The sequence below is a fragment of the Porites lutea genome, chromosome 3, assembly GCF_958299795.1.
Source record: "Porites lutea chromosome 3, jaPorLute2.1, whole genome shotgun sequence".
NCBI classification, from domain to species: domain Eukaryota; kingdom Metazoa; phylum Cnidaria; class Anthozoa; order Scleractinia; family Poritidae; genus Porites; species Porites lutea.
The window spans coordinates 18,673,470-18,683,947 of NC_133203.1; the positions used below are offsets into that span (position 1 = coordinate 18,673,470).

General features: G+C 36.4%; 1 pseudogene; it reads right to left on the reverse strand.

The window, feature by feature from the left end:
- Window positions 1–7,832: 7,832 nt before the first annotated feature.
- The window catches only part of LOC140931787 (uncharacterized), a 3,918-nt pseudogene continuing 1,272 nt past the window's right edge, over window positions 7,833–10,478 (reverse strand).

Here is a 10,478-nt window from a genome sequence, read left to right on the forward strand (position 1 = left end):
GTAAAGAAGTGGGTAAAGCGTGGCGTAAGAGTAATACGCACGAGCCTCACACTCCGTTTTCAGCTTCGTTTCAGACCTTTTATGTTACTGCTCACGCGTACTTGAATACGCCAAAATCTGCTGACGGACAGTTTTGAGGTCTACATAAACATGTATGTGTACCGAAAAAATGCATGGTAAGGTAAGATGTATCAAGTATGGCGAGACTAATAATAAAATTAATACAGGATATCCTATCGAGGAACGTTCATTGAAACAGTTGGTTATAAAACCTTGGGATGGATTTTGTGGACCTTTGGAGGTGCGGACGCATCCGCTGCCTCCACCTGATTCGGATTGTGTCATATAAGACGTAATGTGCTTCGGTCTTCGTTTTCGAAACTACCGCAGCAAAATATCTTCTGATAGCAACTCCAATGATAGCGGGATAACTTATATTTTCTAGTACTGCCTTGCCTCTTTTATAATAGAGTATACGTGTATTATGCCTAGGGCGTTAACTAAGTAAAACTGTACCTACACTTTACGCGTTTCCTAGTGGAAAGTACCGCACCATGACATAAGCGTGAAAACCTACGAAATATTTCTAGAAAGGTTGATATAATCACGTTTTATAACCTAAAAATAAAACTGTCTTAGAGCAACTAAAAAATGTTATAGGACAAATGAACAAAAGAGCGTTTCAAAACTAACATATTTCACTATCCAAAATTATTTTTTATCGAAAACACTTTACCAGGCAAAGCTACTTTATTGATGATTACTTCGATTTGACACTGTCAGGTATTCCAATACATATTATATACTAAAAAACAGACACCAAAAATTCAGATGGCAAATAGTTTGAAATGAGGATAATTTTTTGTGCATCGTGAGTAATATCAAAATTTATATGTAATAAATGGGCAAAGGTTCCATAATAATCAAGTTGCACTACACAGAATACATTCTAAAAGCACATTCTGTTGACTTGTAGTCATATTTGGTAAATAATACTTCCATTTGCTTTAAAACAAATATGTGATAAGAAATCTAATATAAAAAAATACAGATACCTTTCAATACTACATCAATTCTTTTCATTACCATCCCCATAACATACCTGGGCAATAGTCCCACACAAACCACATACAATGGTATCCAGGGACCGTTCAGACATCAGCTCAAAAGCATAAAAACCATTGTACAGCAGTACAACCACACTACACAAATTTAGATAGTTTTAACCGGTAGAGTGCCTTCTCGAAAAACCTTTTAATAGGTGTAATTCAGCAAATTTTGCTTGATTAGCCGGTCAACAAGAAAATATTTCAGGCTGTTGTTTTATCATTGTTTTGTTTAACCCGCATGAACCTGAAATCTGTCTGTATTTACAGGCTAGATTGTGATTGTTGTTTTAGGGTTTTGCCACATGCCTGTAATACATTTGGCATCATACTAGGAACAAATTGATATTTTGCATTTGCCTACTTGCATTTTACAGGAAGAGGGTGATTGGAAAAGATATTAAGCAAAATGGGGTTGTAATTTTACCAGATACAGTCCAACCTTTCTTGGAGACAGAAGAAAGTGGCCATTGTGGAGGGGGACCGTTATGGGAATGTAGGGGTGTAATAGTATTGCTGGTTTTCACATAAAATGTGTGGTGGCTATGTTGGTGGTCATGTTGCCACAATTAATCATCAATGCATCAGACATGTTGAGGGCCTGTGAAGCTCGCTAGATTTTACAACAAGACGACCGAGACTCTGTTCTTTCTCTTTAAGATAGCAGTTTAATCTTCAACCGCTACTGACAACAACTTTACTACTCTACTAATTCTACTAGCTTACACAGCGAATGAAATAACCAAATTGTAGACTTATTTTGGGCTAGCTGACCAGAAGAGTTTCTATTGAAAATCTATCAGGTATATTGCAACAACTCTGATTATAAAAAGAAAAATAAAATCAGTCGGTATCACTTAACTTTCACCCGCCATTTTGTTTTTTTTTCACGAACTTGTGGTTGCGTAAATTAATTTTATTTTAATTTTTATTAATTTTAATGATACACTAGTGAGCAGCACACATACACTTCCAGTGAACATTTTCATCTTGGAAGGAGGAGAAATCATGGCCGCCCAGGACAACGAAAATTTTTGTACCCCGGGCGGGAATTGAACTCACGACCCTTGGATCAGACGTTCCAGAGGGTCGCGAGTTTGATTCTTGGCCAGGGCATGAAAATTTCCTTTGTCCCGGCAAGCATGGTTTCTCCTCCTTCCAAGTTGAAAATGTTCACTGGAAATGTATGTGTGCTGCTCACTAGTGTATCATTAAATTAAGTTTCAGAAGTCCTGCAGAAAAAAAACAAACAGGAAAAAACAAACAAACACTCTTCGGTAACTATCTAAATGCGATCAACAGACCAGGCTTTTGATGCTTTTCTCATAAATAATTCAGTAGTCTAATAAATAAGCAAATATATACATTCTAGGCGACTGAAACTATCATTTCTTTACTGTCGAACCATTAGGAAACGATATATGATGCATTGTCAGAACCAGCCAGAATGGATTAAGTTGACTTCCTACAATGCCCCATCCCTCTGTTAAGACCTGTGGTTTCCATTACTCCCCTTTCCCATCCCCCATAAGAGGAAGATGCCCCACCATCCACTTGGATGCCAAGATACATGGTCCCTTGTCCAGGCCCACCTCTGTGTCCCAACCTTTCCTTCCCACCTCTCCTCTGCTACTCAGACATAGTACTATCTTCAGAGGCCCAGGCCCAAGGTCACTTCCTGGCCCCCACCCCCCCCCCCCCCAAAACTGGGTCCTACGGCAGTTATTAAAAGTAGTTTTGACTAGTTACCTAACTCTAAGTTGAACTTGGATTTATTTGCCATCAAATCAACAAACCCTGCTCAAGTCACTTTTGAGAACCAACACGAATTATATTAAACAAATTAGCAGTGAGAATTATCCTGTTTATTGGTAAATAAACTTAAATGCAGCTGTAAGATAATATTTATAACGCATTTTCTCTTGAAAATTTTTCAGTCTCAAGACCTATAAAAAGTACAAAACATGATCACAACCATTTCTACTGAACTTTATATTCAGCCCTCAGGCTCACTGAGTAAATTCAATGTGAATTTTATCATTCCCTCATTAGCTCCTTACATGAATCTGAAAAGTAAATAACAGTAGAAATATATTATAAGAAGTAGTTATTAACTAATTCATTAAATCATGATTATGTATAACTTGACTTCTGATAAATTTGCAACTTTAACATCTATAAAGAAGGTATAAAACATGAACAGAACCACTTCAACTGATTTCTTGACAGTGGTGTTGTGTAGTGAACGGAATACTCTAAGAGAAAATTGTACATTAAAATCCTCATTCTATTCAGTCCTTGCGCTCACTGAGTAAATTTCAATGTGAATTCTACCATTCCCCCTTACCCTCTGATACAAATCTGAAAACAAAGTAATTATTACAATGCATTAATTTTCATAAAGAAAAGAATGTTTCGAACAAGAAACTCCAAGTGATAACCAAAACTTGACCAATTTAGAGCTACCAAAACTGGATTAATACTTTGCCAGACTAAGTCTACAGTCAAACCGGGAAAATTGTGAACACTTGAAATATTTTAGGAATGTTAATTGTGTTTTGACCTATCACAGCAAAGATAAGGACATGCGAGCAATCCCCAAAACTGCGAACTAATTAATGTTCTTGCTTGCAGTTAGTTTTCTCGCGCCTGATTGGCTTTTTTCTTGCAACACAATAACATTCCAGAAATATTTCTGGTTTTCCCGGTTTCACTGCCACACATGGGCAGAGTAACAACGCTTCAAATGAAATTGTATTGGTGAAAATACCCTTTCTGTTGAGCCCTTCAATCAGCTCCCATGCTTCTAATAATCCTTCTTTCCAAACGAGTAGACAATTAACAACAATTATTGATAATAATATCAATTTTTGAGATTAACTTTATGTAACACCACCACTGCCTTTATGACCAGTAAACTAACGTATCTTGGTATATATAGATTTAGCCAGGGCTAAAAGCGACGCTCCCATTAACAACTTTATAATTTAAATCAAAAAATAAACTTGTATTCCACAATTCAGTTAATGCTGGAGAACATTTATGTGACGTTTGAGGGAAAGGCTAAGTGATTTTAGAGAAAAAAAATTTGCAAACAGCCGAAGAGTAAACGAAATCTTACATCGAGTTGATAGCCTCACTTATACACCCAAAAACTGATAACCATCTTCGATCACATTTAAGAGCCATAATGGCTCTTGATCACCGTTGATTAATTAGGCCTGGAAAAAAAACCAGGCCGAATTTTTTGCGTTCGACAAGTTTGCTTTGCAAAATCTTGCCAACATATCTGGGTGCGTGTAAACCAACCTTTTATACCAGTTATACATCACATCTGACGTGAAACAGTACTATACTACTTAAATCGTTTGTGTCCATACCCCCCACAAGAAAAACACTCTAATTTCGTGTCTAGGGAATTAGAATAATTTCAATCGGTATTAATAGCTACATAAAAGTGGCTGCTGGAATTATAATTATGTATTGAATATTCAAATTAGACAAGTACCTTATTACCCTGAGGAGGGAAGAGAGGTACTCCCTTTTAAAAGCCATATAGGTATCTTCTGCCCCAGAGCGTATGGTTTTTGCATCAGGTACGTCTGTAAACCAGTATAGGCTTTGGCCTTTTTAAAGTAATAATTTCATGACATTATTTTAAAAAGGCCAATTTGGCATCCAAGGAAGCTACTGCATGGGGGTGTATGAATATATTTTTGTCATTCCAATTCCAAAGAAAAAAGTAATATGCGGAATTGAAAAGCCTTTTAAGAAATTTTGTTGCTGGCATTGTAATCCAAGCAATAATGACATTATTTTTTGCCCATGTAAACATGTGTTTGTCTTTACCTGTAGGTCTGACAGGGTGCAAAGAAAGTCAGTTTTACAGACTGCCAGTCAGGCAAGCTGCAGCTAACATGTACTAGCCCCCAAGTCATTTCAACTTACCTCAAAACCCTTTTTGATTAGCAGGATTGATTACCATCCTTCTGTAATTTGAGGTGTCCCCAAAAAACAGCACTTGCCCATCGGGCAAGTTAACCACACAAATCACTAGCCCGATAGCAAAATCAACTAGCCCCGGGCTATTGGACACGACTTTTTCTGCACCCTGTCTGAAAATGTGTATTATAGATTAAAGCCAGGGCAAGGTTGTTCCAATTGAAGCTGGGTTAAGATAACCCAGGGAAGTTTGAACTTCGATATGCATGATAGCCTAAAAACTAAATTTAGTTTAATTCGCTTTGCCTACAATTTGATGATTGGATACTCTAAAAAGACTAGAGAGAATAATGAGAGAGGGTGCTTTTGATAAAAGGAAAAAGAAACCCGGGTTGAAATGTAACTGTGGGTTAGCGCTAACGGGCGTTTGCACAACTGGGCCCAGCTCTCAAAATGAGTGTAGCAAATTTTCTTTTTTTTTATTTATTAAAGAATTTCTTATGTATTCATACCAAATAGAAATTGAGAAAAAAAGAAGAAGAAGAAGAAGAAAAAAGAAGAAAAAAAATGAGTGTAGGAAATTATATTCTTTGATCTGAAATAAGGTTAGGATTTGGTGGACCGGGTGTCACATCCCCACTATTAAGTATTCCCAGTTGCAACCCCACTCCTCTGTGGGCTTATCTCTTGTCGCCATCTCAGTTGGGACTATGTTGTATAGATTTACCCATTTATTTTTGCGGTTATAATTTACCGTAAAATTCCAAAGACGGACATATGTGGGAGGTATGGCCACGGGCATCACATTTATAGCATCCTGTTAAAAAGTCAGAAATTAACTTGACAAAAAATACATGAGCCACATTTCATTAACAGTTCATGAAATATTAACAAAATAAGAAGCAGTGCAAGAATTAAACTTTATCAGTAACGTAAAATATTCCTCTTTTCAGTTAACCTTTACATAAAGAAACATAACACTTGCCTCTCCCTCCCTGCTCCAAAGATCGGCAATAGTTGATTATTGTGTTTTTCAGATATTGGTACTGAACTTCTTCTTTGTTATGTACACCATACTTTATTAACTTTACAAATAACAAATTAAAGCAAAAGACCAAGGTATTTAAGATAGGCGTTTGGGGCATATGACGCAGGTTTTGTTTTGTTTTGTAATGAAAGTGATTTCGTACTATCTGCGAAAGGGTATCTTTCTTTTAATACCCCGAATCTCCCTTACCTGTATTTAATGCAATACGGATAAATTTAACGTTTCGGCCAGGAGCACATCAACATTTATGTAACACAGAATGGTTAACTTCTTTTTCCCCCTGCCGTCGTTTCTGTAAAATACAGCGAAAAGTACCATAAGAACGTTGTTTTTCAAGGATTATTTTAAGTTGTAGCCCATTGTTGTTACAGGGGGATATAAGAAAGTCAGATTTTCAGTATTCTTCATTTGTAATAATAATCACAGTTTGTGACACAAAAATAACCAAGGGTAAGGTTTGAAGGGTTCGATCGTGAGGATGATGAGTCCAACCCAGTTTTCCACGAGCATTTTCAATATGTCATGGACAATAATGGCTTATCCCACCCCACAAGCATTCATGAAGCTGGAGTCCTTTTTGAGAAGCTTATCAAGTTTGCAAAAGGTGACCTCTAAATTACCTTCCTTTTGTGAACTGGAAAATCACTTCCACAAGGACTCCTGTGTAGAATGGCAGGAAGCAGTAACAGTACTTAATGCACTTCTATTACATGCAGCCCAACTTTAATATGATTTTCTCGCACATAACAACAGTAAACGGTGAGGGCAGTCTCTTGGGTGGCATAATTGGGTATCATTCCTCTTTTCAATTGTTATGAAAGCAAATTGATGTGCATTTACTTGCACCAATGCATTAGTTGTTTGAGAGATACTGAGAATTTTGAAGCAAACCATCTCCACTGACCAATGTATGTCACCCAAAGAAACAGGCAGCTAAAAAGTTACTGAATTTTAATGATATTTGTTGACCCAATATCACTAGTTATCAGCAGTATATTGGACTGAAAATAGCTTTTACCAACATTTCTTTATGAACTTTTGTCTTTCCAAACTGTTTCACTGATAACAAGTTACAGAATTTCCACAATTTTTTGGGGGGAGCACAATACAATTAATTAATAAATGCTCAGTTCCTCCATGGTGGGACTTTGCAGCCATGCCAGTGTTGTTTTAAATTTGTAAAAGCTTGTTTCAAAACAATTAAAACCTCCGCAAAACCAAATGGGTGAACATGGACCTTTTACACTGTTGCATTGATTAAAGGAGAAAATATGCCATCATGCGGAGTCCTTACAACCATTTTTTTTGTCTTGTCACGCTTAGTTCAACCTCGGATGATGCCTTTCAACAACATTTTATTTCAACAATAACTGGTATTTTAAGAGTCAAAGTCATCTTTTAAGCTCTACCAAAGGTCTTTTCATGTGTTATTGCAGTGTCCATGTTAAATTTAAAATCACTGAAAGTGGTCATATGAGCAACAGGTAACTGTATCCAAAGGACACAAGTAGAAATGGTGGGGAAGCAAATTTAGTGGTCGTTGCTGCAATGAATAAACTTTACTGTTATGCCAAAACTGTTCTTCTCTGCTGGTAAAAATGGCGTTGTGGTTTTCCCAGTAAGAAACTGAAAAATATCTTTCACACTCCCAATGCTGTTGGTAGAATCACTCACTGTGTAATAAGATGAAAAATACAAAAGCTTTTAGTATTTATACTAGACCTATCAGTTCTGGTTTAAATTGGCTGATACATGATGCTCACAGCTGTCTTCTCTTTCTTCAACATATCGATTGAAATAAGCCATTATAGCTGTTTCCTGTAGTCTCTTTGTTGATCCTGACTCTGATTATTCAGCTGTTAATGAGTTCATCAAAAATGTAGATGTCACCTGCATACAAACCAAACCGTTTACAAAGCTACATGTACAGGGTGTTTCAAAAGTTCGTTCCGATTGCAAATTGTATTTGCGCGTAGAATTTAATGCTTCCTTCAGGTAGGAAATTTGTCTAAATAACCGTTCAAAGCAATTGCAAACTAAAATTTGAAGAAATTTTTTAAATTTTTTCCCCAAACGTGCACCTGCGCGAATCTTTTCCCGCCATAATTTTCCTGCCCATTTTGTAGGTTTTCTATTTTCGTTTTTTTGGCGTTTTATTTTTGTTTTCTCTACTCTTTCACGAAAATGAAGGTGTACACTGTTTGTGCTAAAGCTCAGGCATCTATTTTTACGGTACTCTGTCCATTTAGTCAAAGAAATTGTCATATTGTTGAAGAAGTCTGAACGATGAGAGAATAAGTGGTCAAGAGTAAAGACCTTACAAGACAAACCAAGGAGGAGATAGCCGGTTTTTTTTATAAACTGTGTGAAAAATGTTACCGAAAAAGCTGTAAGTATATGCGTAATAATTCATCAAGACTGAAAGGTAAAAAAGAAAACTTCAACTTCACAATATCAAAGTTTCGAGCACAATGGTATGGAGATATGTGACCAACAAAGGATGGAAAGCCTTGAAGAGAAAAAGGCGGTGCACACTTCATGCAGGCATGGCATCAGAAGAATTTGCAAACTTTATACCAAAGGACGACCGGCCGGCAAACTCACGTGATGTGAACTCTCTAGTAACCATCTGGATTATTGTTGATGAGACAACATACAAAGATCCAGCTCCCATAACACTGGACTAGCTAAGACAGCGACCACACTTCACCTGGAAAATGGTGAATTTAGACACGCTATGGGAGCTTGTACATTCTATACCTCACCGCTTAGAAAATGTCAGAAATCATAAATGAAGACATTCTGGTTGCTAATATTTCAGTTAGTCAATGTTAAATGAATAACGAATAACATGCTTAGGTTTACAAAAGTTATCTTTAATAATCATTGAAATTTAAGTGAAGAAAAAATCGGAACGATCTTTTGAAACACCCTGTAGTTAGTTCTTACGGCTAGATAATCAGTACTTAGCTTCACATGTCATATTGAATTACAGCATGTAATCATAACAATCTATCTATTGCTGTCCAGGATTCCCCTCAATGGCTGCGTGTTGTTTTTGATCCCATAAGTTAACACACAGACAAAATGTCCTGTATATTGATTAATCCATGCAAAAATTTGAGTAATTTTATTGAAAGTTTGGGAGAATCATAAAATTTAGCCGCAGTAAATAACAGCAGACAAAGGACACAAAATGAAACAACTCTAAAAAAGACAACAATAAAACATATCTTGGGATACCATACTGGTCTGTACACTGTACCTTACAATAGTCTCTTTTTTCTCCAAGGAAATTGTGGATGTAAAGCAAGTATTCATTAAAAGATCCATGTTTGCGTCATCTTGGAAAATGGCTTACAGTTCTTCTTTACTGTTCACTTCTTTTATCTGGTGACATATCATTTTCAGAATTGGTTTAATATTTAAGGAGGCTCAAAACAGTTTCAGTACTTTATAGCACATATACTTTGCTGGGTCAGTGCTACAAACATTTATCAGTTACCACAACAAAAATGGTATCAAACAAATGCCCAATCATTGATAAACAAATTGTGGTTATTTTCTTGACGTCACCAGTTTAAACTGCTCCGCAGAAATTTTTTTAATTTTGCAAAAAGTTGTACCTTAACATGCTGATCATTATTCAATAGTACAAATGGGGGTCACCGGACTCGTTTTTGAGTTATAAGCACTTAAAGATAAAATTAAGGGTGTTTTTAACGGGTTATACCGTTGCCACGGTTACTGTTGACGTCAAGAAGATAACCACAATATCTTTATCAATGATTGGGGATTTGTTTGAAACCATTTTTGTACCAGTGACTGATAAATGTTTATTATTATAGCACTAACCCATCAATGTATGAGAGCCAGAATGTGCTGGAAACTGTTGTGAGCCTCCTTAACAGTCTTAAGTTTGTTAAGTTTTTATACATGTATCTATTGCATACTTTGAGTATCTTATTCTGCTGTTTCTTAGCATTAAAATGTCTGCAAATGTCATCCGTTAGTGTGAGTTTGGGAAAAAGGTTAAGTACTGCCATCGACTTTCGCATGCAGCAGATCTTTAGCATGAATTTTGAAAGTCTTGCTTGGAGTTTCTTTTGTAAAATCATAAGGCTATATAAAGGCATATAACAATAATTGTTGCTATCCTTATTCTTATGAACAATTTAAATCAATTCTGCCCATACAAATGTGCAACTTTTTTTTCAGCTATTAAAAGAAATATTATTACCCTTTTCACTAACGTCCTGATGTCTGGATTAACAATGTCATCTTCTACTAGTGGAATGGTTGTGACATCAGGAGTACACAGATAGCGGTATACCCAGTTGGCTAAAAAGGCGGGTGGTGGACCCTCCTGGAGAATTGACATT